The 14,831-nt window shown below is 31.0% G+C and overlaps 1 long non-coding RNA gene across 1 annotated transcript; it reads right to left on the bottom strand.

Annotated features, from left to right (window-relative positions):
• Positions 1–1,367, bottom strand: LOC133189749 (uncharacterized). The gene is made up of 2 exons (XR_009721518.1): positions 1,242–1,367; positions 1–102 (listed from the first exon to the last, which is right to left on the bottom strand). It is a non-coding gene; the product is annotated as an uncharacterized LOC133189749 (long non-coding RNA).
• Between the last annotated feature and the right edge of the window lie 13,464 nt (positions 1,368–14,831).

Genomic DNA, 14,831 nt, shown 5'->3' with positions numbered 1-14,831 from the left:
TAAGATTTTAGCCAGCTTTATTTTTAGATAATCAAGATGTGTCAAGGAAAAAATCCATCCTATAGCCAGATGATCTAGATACATCAAAGACGGGCATTCAATCTAGAAGAAAACAATTGTCTGATAAAAATTCTATATCTGATAAGATACAGGTATGTTTTACAAGGCACGTAATCTCATCTAAAATATTCTGATTAAATAAAAAGTGAAAAGTATACAAAAAATACACATCTTAGATGCGAATTACGTAAGAGGTATTGAATAGTTATTGCCTGAATTATAAAAAAAACAACAACAACTAATTCTTCTATTTGCGAAGTAAACACAAAAAATCGCCCAGTTGCTAAGGAAGCGATCGATGTCTAAAGCATTTTTCGTCAGACTTTGAAAGTAATTTTTTTTAAAGAGTGAAACATTTAAGCTGTTTGTGTTCTGAGATTATCAATTTATCCGTGTTATCATTGAAATATACTTGACAAGATTATGGTTAAACTTAGGAAGTGCTAGGAAATGCAATGAAGCTTGTAACAATGTTGTCTTTGTTCATAAGGCTCATTCTTAGGCATATTGTGCTACAGCATATTCAAGAAGGGGTACAAATTAAATATGGACTCTAAAAAAATTATAAAAATTTTATGGAAAATGTAATATCTCAAAACGTTTCAAACATCGGCTTTTCTTTGCTTTATAAAACCAATCCTGACAATAAATTAAAGAGCAGGCTTTTCAATGTCATGCACAACTAATTCCTCAAAAAAAAGTGGAACTAGCAAATTTTCATATCTTATGATTGGTCAACTACAAAAATAGTTTGTTAAAATCATTCTGATTCTACACAAAAGTACTATAAAGTTGATATTAAAAAAATGATGGAGTTTCTCATTGACAATATCTATGTTGTCTTTGGACACCAGGTCTTCGAACATTTTGTATTTTCTATGAGCATTTATTGTGCTTCTTTATTATCCGACCAAATTTTTATTTTCCTACGAAGCAGAATTTATATAAAAAAGCCTTCACATGAAGAAGAAATATCTTGCTGTGGCCTACAAGACAACAATTAGATACTTCGACAAATAAGTTGATGTTACAGGGATTTCAACAACCCCGTTTAAAGCAAGCTTCTCGCAAATTACATGTATAATGACCTTATTTGTAAATACAACCTATCGCTGGGTCGTATTTTATCGGACATGTTTCATACCTGCTTTTATACTAAAATTGACTACAGAGTACTTTACCTGATCAATACATGGGGTTCACGGCAGGTGTGACCGGTCGGTAGGGAATTCTTACTTCTCCTAACCTCTGTTTTTTCCAGGATCTGTGTTATTTTCCTGTTTATGATTCCTTTTGGTCACTGAATTTATGAGATTGATCACTATTCGTTATTATCACCTCTTACATTCCACAGAAAAGGTCAATGTAAGGCATTAAGCATTTTACGATTGATCACAAAGTTTGTGTTTACTTGTCTGTAAACTTAGCTCTCTTGTTTCCGTTTCTGTTTATCCATGGCAACATTTTTGCATATAAATAAAAAAGGTGAAAATAACGAGCAGTGATCGTGCTAAAAAAATCTACAAACATATAGGAATATCTGTTCGAATTCTTTTATCATTAAAATTATTCTCAGAGTGAAAGGCTCTAATTTTGTCACGGAAACATCACCAGGATCTTCCCGACCCCCCTTTTTTATTATAAAACAAAGAAGCCACAAATACATCCTTAACAGAAATTCAGAATCAGTAAAATATTTAATGAAAAGAACTTTTATCAATGATAACTGACATATAATATAAGAAAACGTAATGTTGTTTTAGGAATTTTATAGTTTTAAGAGCCCTCTATACACTGCACACTAAAGAGTTCTGATTTTGCGGTATTTTTATGCAGATAGAGTGATCTGCCCTTTAATCAAGAATAAAGTAAATTGGAATGTACAGTTTATTACTTAATTTGTGATCAAATCAAGCATACATAACACTTTAATAGGCCAACAGGAAAAGATAAAACACTTCATTTGCAGGTATTTTATCCAATGAAGTAATCAACAGTAATTTCTGTTCATCAGTACTTCATTGTCTTTGAACATTTTTCCTGGGGGCAAATTCAAGGCACCCTATGTTGAAAATATGATAGATAAGACCAATATTTACACCTTTACACACCACAATTTTCTCAATGTCCAAAAAAATATTTTCTTCTAGTGTATAGAGGGTCCTTAAATGACATAAAAATAGGGTTGTACAGTACCCGCAACGTTATTCTTGGTAATTCTGTCGTGTCCTATTTTATCTTATCGTGTGTGTATCCTATCATGTCGTGCATGTATCCTATCGTATCGTGCGCGTATCCTATCAGGTTTTCTGTTTATTGTATCGTGTGTTGCGTTTATCGTGATTTGCGTTTATTGGGTTTTCCGTTTATCGTGTGCATTCTGAAGGCACCTTATTTTACTGTCTTTGTCACGAAAAGGATCGAGGTATTCCTATGTACATAAATTACAGATTAAGAAATTAAAAAAAACGAATAAAACATTTCTATGTCATGCTTGCACTACATGAGTAATTAATATTGAAAAGGAAATGACATAAACTGGCCAGAAATGAATTGATTATAACAACATATAAGTATTTTGTACAAATAAATGAAGAATTATTTATCGGAAATTAATTTTTTAGATGAAGGATAACCTAGAAAAATCAAGATTCATGATCAAATTGCTATGACATAAATAGTATTTAAAAATATTTGTCATAATGTAAAACAAATACACAAAATATGAATTTGGATTCCAAACAAATTGAATATAGGTAGTGAACTCAAGCAAGGAAAATTGCAATTGTTTAGCTATTCAGATACTATTGGTATATTTTTCTAAGAAAAACATCTTTAAAGTTCAAGTACATACATATGAAACATTTGACTATGTATCATTTAAAAGAAATTATGACATGTATTTCTTTGTTAATTTTTAAATGCTTGTTTAAACTGTTGACCTCTATTTATACTGACATGTTTTTGTTTTGACCCATCTTTATATCATTAGAACACTGATTAGTTGCACTGTTTACACCCAGGATATAAGCACAGACACATGTGACGATATCTCCTCAGTCTGACGGTCAGAGGGCGTCATATAGAGCTAATCTTGCTGTCAATTTTCATCATGAAAGATCTCGTAAAAATTGTGTTCTGCAGGTTCTCTATCAGGAATGAATCATTCATTTTTCACGTTTTCAATATTGTAATAAAAAGATGGCTGGCTATCTGTTATTTACTTTTGTTTTAAAAAATATAGATACGACAACAGACACTTTTCAATGATTTAGTCTTTAAAAAGAACGAAGATGTACACATTCATGATATATGTTACAATAACAAATTGAATTTTAAAAATTAAGAATTGATACAAAAGATTATCATGCAAACGCCTGTTTCAAATCACGTCATTATCTCCCCCCCCCCCCCCCCAAACTGCATATCAGCATGTTGAAAGCTTTTATAATATAGGTTTACATGTAGTGCTAATGGTCTCGTAACAGTTTATGCTTCGAAATTCTACATACTTCATATTTGAAAATCCCAGATTTGTCTACGTTAAGACTGTAGCTTTGCTGGTTTGTACTTATATGATAGTGGAAAAGAAAAGAACATTTCTTTTTAAAATTTTTACATCAAAAGGAATTCTATCAAGTTTTATTGAAATCAAACCAAAATTTGGGAGGAGCGTCAATCTGAATGAAAGCATTTCAATTTCTTTTTCTTTTTTAGTAAAGATAGCAACGCCAATCATTAAAATTTTAAAGGCTATTAAGAAAATTATGAATCTTGGTTTAAGCTAAGTATCAACATTTACTAAAAAAAAACTGTTGGAAGAGTAACATTTTGAAATAATTTCATACATTATTCTATTTTCAGCCATAGTCCTTAACATAATCAAATATTGATAAATAGAATTGTGTGTATGTTTAGTGTACCCAATATACTACCAGGTAAGTGTGTTGAGCTCAGATCGAAACTGTGAAGAGCTACAATATAGGTATAAAAATATTCAGATATTTCCTTTTTTTAGTTACCACAGAAAGACAAGAGAGTGTTCAAATTTCTGCTTAAATCTGAACAACCGAAAAAATACAGATAATTTTTCGTTGTTAACTCTGAATAATATTTTGTGTTTCTGTTGAAGAATGTGATTAATGGCTGATTTGGTGAACATAAATTGTATCTTAAACAGGAACGCCTATAGTCCTTTGATGAAGGAAAGTAAACATGAAGAAATGATATCCAGAAATAAGTAATGTTATTTTCTCAAGGTTATACGAAACAAGACAATAAAAAGTTTATTAGAACAACTGCGGGAATCAAATATTTTATTTAGATATTGATTCAGAAGTCACTATAGAATGTAAAGGAATTACATCTGTATATTTTTTTAAATACATTCTAACTGAATAGATTTACATTTTTACATCAAAGCACAGCTTTAAATTTGAAATTTATAAATAAGATAAATATAATTTCCCCAATAATTTGTGATTGAAATAAAAGTTTCCTCCCAAACATTGAGGTATATTACCAGGCATTTGTTTTCAGATTTCATAGTGTGGTATTTCCTTTGTAATCATATTGGAAGTCACTTAAATTGCTCTCAAAATTTTATGGTGCATATATATATTTTTAAACATTTTGAAAATAGTTTAGAAATCACAAGATAATGAGAATAATAACTACGTTTCGTATATTACGAAGAGATACAAAAAAGAGATGTTCTCGTTGTCAGACCTTCAGTCCGAAATGTTTCACATACATGCGAATCAAACATCGCTGTATGACAAAGTAGGTCACACAAGGCTGTGAAGCTAAGTAAGCTCTAACAAGTATCAATAAAGTACGATAAAATTTGGCCTGCTCACAATTCTTACGCATCGTATAACATATGATAGAAACAGGTGCCCTTTTTCTTATATTGTCTCTCTGACGGAATCTTTATAAAAATACGATATCTACTGTACATATTGATACAGCAAATCAAAGTTCAGTACGAAATTTACAAAAAACATTCTGATGTTTTTACAAAGAAATTTAGTTTACACATGATATAGTATAAAACAAATTGTAGGACAATTATATCATGTAATGGTCAGGATTTGTAACATTATAAAAATATTATGATTCCGGATTCATTATTTACCATATCAGCTCTATATTCCAACGAAATCCCAATGAAATTCCATATTATTTTCTGTTATTCATAAAGTATTCAAAACCGTAATTCTTTTTTAAACAAAGTATCACATCTTATGTATTTATTTTTTGTTACGTTACGTTCAGGTGAATATGTATATATATAATGAACATTTATATAGTGATTTCATTCTGTGAAGAAGCTACTTTTTATATACATATACATGTACTTCAAAATAACGAATTATTCATTCGTTATGAAGAATAAAGAGTATAAAGACACTTTTAAATTGTCTCAGGGGATTCTCTGTAAACAAAAATTGTAGGGAGCTTTGGGAAAATTTGAAATCACAAAATATTTTACCAAAATCAATAATATTAAAACTTTTCAACTCTGTATATAACCATTTTCCATAATAAATAAAAGTCAAGGCTTTTCTGACATCATTGACAGCTGCTTTTTCAATAAAAATGGAACTCGTAAATTTACTTACATTAATTAATTGTCATTGGTCATTTGCAAAATTATTTTGTTAAACGATTCTGATTGTATATACCTACTCTGAAGTTGATATTAAAAAGATGCTTTAATTTCAATATCTATGTGGTTTTTGGAGACCAGGTCTTCCCACAATCTGTTGGAATTCCCATGGGTACCAATTGCGCCCTGTTGTTAGAAGATCTATTTTTGTATTCATATAAAGCAGAATTTATTCAAAATCTTATACATGAGGAAAAGAAATCTCTTGCTGTGGCCTTCAACTCGACATTAAGAAATATCGACGACGTATTATCAATTAACAATAGTTATTTCCATTGATATGTCGACATTTTTTCCTTTTTTTTCCTCTTTTTCTTAATTATCTTCCCTTCCCTTGATTGTTTGTTTGTTTATTAATCTCAAACCATACAATGGTACATGAGGTATACACAATGGTACACGATATATCCCAGTTAGCTTGAAATAAAAGATACCACAGAGTCTGACACATCTGTTTCATATTTGGATATTTTACAAGAAAAAGATATTTAAAATTGTTATCTAACACAACAAAACTTTATGATAAAGGTGATGACTTTAACTTTTCAATCGTCAACTTCCCTTACTTATGCAGCAATATACCTTTATCACCTGCATATGGAGTGTATATCTCTCAGTTGATTCGATATGCAAGAACATGCTCTACGTATGAACAATTTCTAAAACGAGGTAAGTTATTGACAAACAAGTTGATGAAACAAGAATATCAGCAGTCTCGTTTAAAGTCGTCATTTCGTAAGTTCTATGGTCGATACAATGACCTTGTCAGCAAATAGAATCTATCACTTAGTCATATGCTGACTGACGTTTTTCATACTTATCGTTAGGCCATTATTTACACACTGAATTGTCGTCGGAATTTTCCGTTATTTCCTGATCATGACAAGGAGCACACGGCGTGTGTGACCGGTCAGAAGGGGATGCTCACTCCTCCACCTGATTCCACCTTTGATGTTTTTAGAGGTCCGTGTTTGCTCTGCTCTCGATTTGTATTGTTTTATTGGTTTGAGCTTGAATACTGTTCGTCATCTCCATATTTCATCTATCAATGCTCTTTGAGAAAACGATATTTTTTTTTTTTTGGCAGTTAATGAACCCCCTACTTAATCAAAATAAAAAAAACCATGCACACAATTGATTTGACTGAAAAATGAGAAATAAATTGTGGAAGTCAAAAGCAAATTTTTTTTAATAGATTGGCATTTGAATTTTTAAATTCCTACAAAGTTAGAAAATTTTTGTTTGGCAAGCTGACTTTCAAATAAATGTTTTACAGTATAAGACTTATTTTTTATTTACTCTTTTCCATGTTTTTGAACATTATGAAAAAGGATTTCCAGATATTGAAGTATTTTATGATCTAGTTTTATGATGTTGTTGTGACTGCTCAGAGTTGTGGAAGGTAATCCTTGGCTGCAATTCAGAGTCCTATCAGAAGTCCATAAATAAGGGTGTATTTTATTATAAGCTATGTATGAAGAGTCAGTTGTTGACCCCACTACGACCACCAATACATATAGAAATAGTTTGTTGTTTTGATACAATGTTTCTATTCAAAACAAAGTTAATGTTACATTTATTTTATAAAATTGCTTTGAGTCCCTAGAAAACTTTTCAAGATAATAATCACATTTTGGATATCATTTGCTTAAAAAAAGTGATTCAATCAAAATTCAATAAAACCATAAAACTTGAGAACATGGCAAAAACAGACCCAGGGAAACACTAGAGATGGATCAGGTGCCTATGAGGAGTAAGCATCTTATGTGAAATGATAATACCCATTGCTAACACTTTGTCTTGAACAAGAAAAAGGAGTTATCATTGGACAAATTATTATGAAAACAATGACCTAACAATTTGTATATAGTTTGATCCAATGATTGTATTAGCGTCAATGAAACGACCATAGAATTTGCGAAAAGCAAGTTGATGTTAAAATATAGAATTTATGAGATTGATCACAGTTCGTTTTCTACATTCTTTCAATATATGACAGGTGTTGTGCATTGGGACAAACACTGAAAAAACAATAACCGACTCTGTTTTTTGGAGATGAAACCAACATGACAAGAGAATAAAATTTTGCTACTATATTGAGATAAATTATGGCAGTGCATTTAATGTCTCTCATAGAAAATTAATCACCTTTAAGCCATCCATATTTTATTTTTTCTTATTAGGAAAAATATTTTAAGACGAAAAGCGAGGCCAAGGGAGTTTGGTCTGCACACGTGTTTACACCAGTGTAATATTTACATGAAATATGTAGATAACAAACAGTATTCAAGTCCATTAAACAATACGAATCAGGAGCAGAGCAAACACGGACCTCCAAAAACGTCAGAGGTGGGAACAGGTGCCATGAAGGAGTGAGCATCCCCTGCCTGCCGGTCACACCCGTCGTGTGCTTCTTGTCATGATCGGGGAAAGTGTGCAAATAATGGCCTTACAATTAGAATGAAAACTGTCAATCAGCATTTGACTTAATGATAGGTTGTATTTGCTGACAAGGTCATTATATCGACTATAAAACTTGCGAAATGATGACTTCAAACGAGACTGTTAATATTCTTGTTTCATCAACTTGTTTGTCAATAGCTTGCCTCGTTTTAGAAATTGTTCATACGTAGAGCATGCTCTTGCGTATCGAATCAACTGTGAGACAAAAACCCCATATGCAGGTGATAAGAGTGTATTGCTACATAATTAATGGAAGTTGCCGATTGACATGTTGAAGTCATCACGTTTATCACAAATTAATGTCTTTTTCTAATGAAATATCCAAATAGGAAACAGATGTGTCTTGGTATCTTTTATTTCAAGCTCACTGGGATATATCGAGTCGACATATGAATAGAAGTTACTATTGTTAATTGATAATACATCGTCAATATATCAAAATGTCGAGTCGAGGGCCACAATAAAGTATTTTTTCTTCTCATGTAGAAGTTTTTGAATAAATTCTGCTTAATATGAATACAAAAATAGGTCTGTTAATAAGGGGGCGCAAGTGGTACCCATGGGAATTCCAACAGATTGTTGGAAGACCTGATCTCCAAAAACTACATAGATATTGTCAAACAGAAACTCAAGCATCTTTTTGATATCAACTTCAGAGTACTTGTGTGTACAATCAGAATGGTTTTTAACAAAATAATTTTGCAAATGACCATGCAGTGACAAAGGATGTATATTTAAGAATTCCATTTTTTTTGAAAAAGCAACTGTTTATGATGTCAAAAAGCCTGGATTTTGATTTATCGTGGTGAATGGTTGTATAAATGGTTGAAAAGTCCTACGTTTTAATGTTATTGATTTTAGTAAAATTTTGTGATTTTATGAGTTTTAGATAATGAACTTATTTTTATTTTGCATAGCACTTCTGTCTACTGTGTGTCAGATGTTAGACTTTCATATTCTAAGATTGAATTTTTTCGGAATAATTTAGGTTATTAACATTTCTCAATTAATTCTTTAATGTAGTTTCTCATTATCCAAGAGAAATTTTAGTTTGTAAAGTTTCAAAGAACACTACCATAGTATTTGATGTGAATAAAATTATGTCAAGGTATCTTCTTGTGAACCTACGAATTTATTTACTTAAATAAAAAAATATTATGAAGTTTTTGCTTTAATTACTGTAGTATATATATTTTGTTTTCGTTATTCTTGGTTATGTATGCTGTTATTTGTCGCTGCTTCAATTGTTTATCGTGTAACTTGTCAGTTGAAGTATTAATTAATTGCCTTTTGTTTACCAATTCCATATTACAATGAGCGGTTCTAACCAGAAGGAATTGCATGTAGGCTGAATTAACATTTTAATCAACGTTAAGTGATTGTCAAACAAACTATTGATAAAATCACCCTTGAACAAAATTTCGGTCTTCGCAGATCGAAGATGTGTTCCTTCAAAGAATTCATAGAAATAACGAAATTCAAAGAGATGGTTATAAAATTTTTCCATTTTTTTCCCCAATTTCATTGAAAGAAGCCAGTGCCTTAGGGCATTTTTAAAGTGTGTTAGCACTGGGAATGTAACAGAAAATAAACTAATTTTCCCTTTAAATCGCTAAAATTCAGTCCAGCTTGTTTAAATTGCTTTTTATAACCCCATCCCTAGCTGCTATTTATAAGTTATCCACTGACTATTTCGATAAAGTAAATAAGAAAAAAAAAAATAGAAAATCAACAATCCTACAGTTTTCTGAACCACAACGAAACAGACATATCAAGGTAGCATTATGATGCTTGTTGTGTTTTGTATATAGTGGGGGTATTCCTTGATATAATTAAGATCGACAGGATAAGTATGAAACAAATAGACATCAACAACCATAGAATTCATGGTACGTCAGTTTATTTACTTCTAGTGTGGAAAATTTCATTATCTCCAATAGCAGCATACTGATATTAACTCGTTTGACAAAGTAATCCATATATTAAAGGTGTTTTTTAATATTATTTCGAAGTAGACACCAATAAATGTTCTGCCAAGCCTCTCTAAATATTAACAACAGTGAGGGAGAAACTTCAGGAGTACTGCATAACAATACATGCGAGAAGTGGTGTATATCAGATTAGAATACTTATAAACTCCAAGGAACTTTAAGAAAATTTGAAATCACAAAATTTTACCAAAATTAATAGCATTCAAACGTTTGACTTTTCAACACTTTTCCAGGCTTTTTGAGTTCATTGACAGTTGCTTTTTCAATAAAAATCGAATCATAAAATTACTTACCTTGTCATCGGTTATTTGCAAAATGTTTTTGTTTAAAAACATTTTGATCGTAGACTAAAGAACTCTGAAGTTGATATTAAAAAAGATGCTTGAGTTTCTGATTGATAATATCTACATGTATGTTGTTTTTATAGATCAAGTCTTCCAACAATCTGTAGAAATTTCCCATGGGTACTAATTGCGCTCCCTTTATTAGGAGACCTACTTTTGTATTCATATGAAGCAGAATTTATTAAAAAACTCATGCATGAGAAGAAAAAACACTTGCTGTGGCCTTCAACTCGACATTTCGATATATCAACGACATATTATCAATTAACAATAGTTACTTCCATTCATATGTCGACTCAATATATTCCAGTGAGCTTGAAATAAATGACACCACAGTGTCTGACGCATCTGTTTCATATTCGGATATTTTATTAGAAAAAGACGTTAATGGTAACCTAACAACTTTATGGTAAGCTTCAATTTTTCTATTGTCAACTTCCCTTATTTATGAATCAATATACACTTATCACCTGCATATGGAGTTTATCTCTCTCAGTTGATTTCAATACGCAAGAGCATGCCATCTTTTGACAAACAAGTTGATGAAAGAAGGATATCAACAGTCTCATTTGAATTTAACATTTCTCAAGTTCTATGGTCGATACAATGACCATGTCAGCAAACACAAGTTATAAATAAGTCGAATGCTGACTGACGCTTTTTTTTTTATTAGACCATTAAACCATTTTTTACGCACTAAGTTGTCTACGAATTTTTTTGTTTGCGTTTTTTGTTAGGATATGCCTACTCCTTCATGGCACCTGATCCCACCTCTGATGCTTTTAGAGGTCCGCGTTTGTTCTGCTACCGATTTGTATTGTTTTTATAGACTTTTTAGCTTGATAACTGTTTGTTATATCCATTTTCATTCCAAATTAAAAGTTAGATAGTTATGTTTACCTGCACCCGACCTTCCAAGCTCAAAAGTCCATTCAAACAATACAAATAAGGATTTTGAAGAATTTCCTTGCAAGGGAGCTATAAGTTGGATTACCATTTGCAGAATTAAATCCCAGTTCCTCTTAGATATAATTGAAATAATGAGCCTTACAAACAAAGACCATGTTATTACCTGCTTTGTCAGCAGGGACCAATTAATACAAAGTGATACAACTGGTCCTGAAAAGTTACTTCACCTGCACCCAACTTCCAGGTGAACATTACATTTATTTTTTTTCCTTCACCCGACCAAAAATAGATCTAGAAATTTCAAATCGATACAACCGGTTATGTTTATTTTAATCCCCCTTTTCTCAATGCACTTGACTAGGATTTAACAGATTTTTAACAATCAAGGAACAAAGCAAGGTTTGCTAAGCGACTTTGTATAATTTAATCATTGAATAATACAATTAAAGAATTATCACTGTTTTTAAGTCAACTCTAGAAGTACAGTATTCAGCTCTCCCTTCGGACTTGGTGAATATTATACTTATCGGGTAGTTATAACATGAGTCACTCTCGGTAAGAGTAGACGACTAAGGAGTAGATCTTTATATCGAGGAGTCTAATCCTTCTGCTTTGATACCAGTCCTTCGAATGAGACTGTATTACACGAGGTCCAGTATCGCATTTAAGATACTGACAGAGCTTATCACTGGTCATAGCTGCCGAGTACAAGTCTAAATTTGCAGCCTTTCACTAACAATTGGTGGCGTCCCAACATGAGTTATACTATTCTCGAAAGATCGAAGAATAAGTGAAATATTCTCGAAAGGATCGTAAAGAAAGCAGACAACCAACCAAAACAACTTAGATGATTGCATCCCGCTAATTGTTTATCACACCCACTTGTGTCTTGAAATATTAACATTACAATGTTATGGATGAAGAGAAACACTTCAGAAAGGACAAAGATGATTGACGTCTCGTTCAACAGACTCAGTAAATCCTGCAGACATGTACCCATACACAAAGATGATTGACGTCTCGTACAACAAGATATCAATAAATCCTGCAGACATGTACCAATATACAATTTGTTATCATTTTATCATCTTCTAATGAAAGATACTAGCAGAAATAATATATAATACGTGGGAGAAAAACTTTCTGAGACAAAGAGGAAACGACACAAGATTCTCATAAGAATAATTTATGATGAAGATAAAATCATGTATACTTTGCTGAATATTTCTATCCTACATAATGGACAAACAGAAAGGAAGTCAGCCAACCATGTTATTTACTTTATAGATACTCACAAAATGAACGCTAAATACGAGTCTACAGAATGTGGCCCTGACATACACGTCTGCAGATAAAATCATAGTGTATTAAGAATGCACGAAAATGTAGTTCATAATTTATGAAGACCATTGTGTCGACTTCTCTGTGAACCCTAGGTTACTGTCATTGTTCATGCACGGTAACATCAATAGACAGCATAGTTAAGTGAAATGACCAACTAATGCTGAGAGAGAGAGAGAGAGAGAGAGAGAGAGAGAGGGAATATATATATATATATATATATATATATATATATATATATATATATATATATATATATATATATATATATATATATATATATATATATATATATATATATTCTTGCGTTTTTTCTAATATGTACAGTTACCATCATGAAAGCTACGTCAGCTTTATTTGATTGGGAGAATGGTGAATAAAGAATAAATTTGTCATTGATTAATAAGCACTGTATTTTCTTTGTATGCAGAAAAGGACCTCCGTCAGCTTTCCTAAATAATAATGAAGTGCGACTATGATAAGAAGAAATGAAATCCTAAATAATGCTTTCATTACAATAAATGCGGATTGATTTTTTTTTATTGCTGTAGCATTCTTAAGGCATCTTCAAATGGACTTGAAAGTTCATAAGTTTGATCAAATCTAAAAAAAGAAGCAAAATGAATCCATATAATTCTTTTTTTTCTTAAATACCTATAACCTTTAATTGAGCATGAAGATTGAAAAACTTTAAAAATTAAAAACGTATTTTAAAATGTGATTCAGAAATATCTTTTTTAATCATTTCATATTCAAATGTTTGTCTTAGTTAAAAAGATAATATTACAGTTTCTGCATATCCGTTACCTTGCTGACGTTAAAAGATTGCCTGAAAGAAAAGTTCATATATATCCAATTATTAATGACCTTGAGAAACGATTAAATAAATGCTTTCTTATTTTCAATAATTTTAATTTCATACTGCATCTCTATTGCTTGGATGATTTACTGGAACACAGCTGAATTCATTTGCGTAACAGCTGCAGGTTTGTCAGAATACATTGTTGAGTTCGATGTTTATTCTTATTTCATTTCTAGTTGTAATTTAGTTAGTTAAACAAAGTTTAGTTTTACGAGTGTGCCGATTGATTCTGACAAAAACAGAGGAATAAATTATACGATATATTGCGTGATTATGTCTGTGTTTATTCTTATAGAATATATAGAAATATAGAAAAATATGTTTCATAACAGTGTTAAAATCTCTTGTTTTTCTGATTGCTATCTTAATGAGTACACGTGTTGATGTTTATAATTGTCTGTTTATATGGGGGAGACGTTCACTTATCCTTCAGATTTACAATGCATGCCTGGTAAATACAATTTAAAAATAAATTGAAAGCAAATTGAGGACTGGAGTCTTGTCTTTATTCCCTTTGCAATATCCTTAAAAAGTGTTTGGATTTTGTTTAAAAAAAAGCATTTACTTTTTTTCAAAAGAAATGTTTCAAGTAGTTAACATTTCCCGTAAAAAAAAAATCCGCTACCAATTCTTAAAATTAAGTTTTTAAAAACTTTTTATCACCTTTCATCATGTGATATAATAAGGCAAAGTCAATAATTGAGTTTGAGAGAAAAATGGTTATTATTTCGTGAAGTAAATATTATTCCAAAGATGTTCAAATAAAGAAAACTAAAAATCGAAAAGCTCAAAATTCTGAAATTTAGTGTTAGTGTTTGTAAAATACTCAATTTACAAAGGATTGAATAAAAGGAAAATAACAATACTTGATGTTCAGAAATAATTACAGGTCAAATGAATATCATGAAGACTCTCACTGAGAAGTTTAATTGAATGGATATGTAGTTGCTTCCATACTATAGGAGATGAACTTATTGAGTTTTTTTTAAAGCATGTCTGTATAAAACAGATAGATGAGCTAGCGCTATAAACATTATAAAACGCAACAGTAGGTTTCTTATCTATTGGATTGGTTCAGGAATTTTTGTATTTAAGTAATGAAATAGAAAATTATTGTATATCTTCAAATGACATTTTACAAAAAAAAGTATAAAAATGAAATGTGATATACAGTACTAATGATAAATTGC

This window comes from Saccostrea echinata, unplaced genomic scaffold (genome assembly GCF_033153115.1).
Source record: "Saccostrea echinata isolate AGI-Se365-2 ecotype Australia unplaced genomic scaffold, CSIRO_AGI_Sech_v1 ptg000019l, whole genome shotgun sequence".
In the NCBI taxonomy this organism is placed as follows: domain Eukaryota; kingdom Metazoa; phylum Mollusca; class Bivalvia; order Ostreida; family Ostreidae; genus Saccostrea; species Saccostrea echinata.
Note: the sequence above shows the minus strand (reverse complement) of the source record. Positions and strands in the feature narration are given on the sequence as shown.